Raw genomic sequence first — 2,158 nt, forward strand, 5'->3', positions numbered from 1 at the left:
GGGGATAGTTAGTGACAACTGGGACACGATCCTTGGGAGTCCAACTGTAAGAGGCGGATAGGCAATTCTTGCCGGTGGTGAATCTGTCCGTCTTGCAGCAGGAAAAAAAGAAACGTCAAGTAATAGGACACTGTTATATTACTTGGATGAAAAATTGAATCTAGTATCTTGAGACATAGAGAGGGAAACAGTAATGACCTGCTCCTTCTGCGGAAATGTGCCAAGCACAACCTGTGCACCAATAACACGATGTTCAGACTTGCAAGCAAGGACAAAACAACTTGGAGGCACCCTCGGTCCAAACACTGGCACCTACTCGACTACGCCATGGCATCAGATGATGAAATGGGAGGGTCAGATGCTGAGACTGATGATGATAGTGATGTGTCCATTGATGGATGTTCAGAGGATAGTGATCTGGAATTAGAGGAGAAAGATGGTGAAAAGTTTGTGAAGAAAAAAAAGTCACGGAAGTCCATTCTTCCAGTGGATGTGCATGAAGGGCGAACGATCTTCATCAGGAATCTCTCTTTTGACACTGAAGAAGATTCACTGGGAGAGCTATTGGAACAGTTTGGAGATCTGAAATATGTTCGTATTGTCATGCATCATGACACAGAGCACTCAAAGGGTTGTGCCTTTGCCCAGTATGTGACAAAAGAATCAGCCCAGAAGTGTTTAGAAGCAGCAGACAGCCAGTGTGAGAGTGGAGGTCTCAGGCTAGATGGGAGGAAACTCAATGTAATTATTCCACTCAGTCGTGATGATGCCAAGATATTGCAAAAGAAAAAGTCAAGCAAGCCAACTGGAACACGCAACTTGTACCTGGCTCGAGAGGGCTTAATTCGAGCTGGAATGAAATGTGCGGAGAATGTGAGTGCCTCAGACATGACCAAGAGAATGCGGTTTGAGGAACTTAAACAGCACAAGCTGAAGGATGTGAATATTTTTGTCTCGCCAACAAGGCTATGCATCCACAACATTCCAAAATCAGTGACTGATCAACAGCTTTGGAAACTTTGCTCACAGGCCGCTGGTTCGAAGGAAGCACGGATAAAGGAGTGTCGGATAATGCGGGACCTGCAGTCAGCAAAACCAAAAAAGGATGCACAGTCTCTGGGCTACGGATTTGTTGAGTTTTTGGAACATAGGCACTCTCTGGCAACTCTACGTTACCTAAACAATAACCCAGAAATCTTTGAGCCACAGAAAAGACCAATTGTGGAATTCTCCTTGGAGGATCGGAGGAAGCTGATGGTCAAAGAGATGAGAGCACAAAACAGATTGAAGGTACAGCAAGGTAAAGCAAGGATTCTGCCAAAGTCCAGGAAACCCAATAAATCTCCAAGTGATCAACTGCCACTTAAATCTTCTGACAGCTCACAAGGCAAGAAGATGTGGTCAGGATTTTGCACCAAGCCCGAGGTAGAGGAGGTGGAACTGGCTAACGGCAGGAAACGGAAGAAGGTGTTGCCTTTGCCATCACATCGAGGGCCCAAAATACGAATGAGAGATAAAGGAAAATTGCCACAATCCAAGCCCAAGAAGGTGAAAGTGAAAATGAGTCGGGCGAACAAGATGAAGATGGAATCCATTACAAAACAGGTTGGAAAGACCAAGAAAAATAAACAAGAGAAGCAAGAGTTGAAATTTAATTCCCTGGTTGAGCAGTACAAGAAAAAGCTCCTGGCTGCTTCCCCTGGCCCTTGTTCAATGAAGAAAAGTAAATGGTTTCAGGACTAAAGTGAAAGACAGGAACCTCCAGGATGAATGGAGGAGCAGATCTGGAATGAGACTTGAATAAAGTACATTTAAATACATTAAAAAAAAAAGTGGGGGGGGGGGATCAGTGGATCAGTCACACTGACACTGTAACCAAAGATCAGTAACACTGATCATGGTGAAAGATCAGTATTACTGATCTAAAAGAAAAGTGAGGATTGTGAGAGATGGGAAAATTGATCTAAAATTATGAACATGGAAGAAACTAAAATTCATCAGTTAATGGCTGTAACCAGTACAAACAGGATAAGCTTGGGGGTTAGGATGCAGGAAAGCAGAGTCAGCACGATTAACATAAGAATCTTCTAGTCTTTGTGACAAGACCATAAGACTAAGAAAAGGAATGGTAAGGTACAATAGAATGTAGGAAGTTGAG

The 2,158-nt window shown here is 43.6% G+C and overlaps 1 pseudogene; it reads left to right on the forward strand.

Moving 5' to 3' along the window:
- Positions 1–234: 234 nt before the first annotated feature.
- LOC138746965 (RNA-binding protein 28 pseudogene) lies at positions 235–1,824 on the forward strand (annotated as a pseudogene).
- Positions 1,825–2,158: the final 334 nt, after the last annotated feature.

This window comes from Narcine bancroftii, chromosome 12 (genome assembly GCF_036971445.1).
Source record: "Narcine bancroftii isolate sNarBan1 chromosome 12, sNarBan1.hap1, whole genome shotgun sequence".
NCBI classification, from domain to species: Eukaryota; Metazoa; Chordata; class Chondrichthyes; order Torpediniformes; family Narcinidae; genus Narcine; species Narcine bancroftii.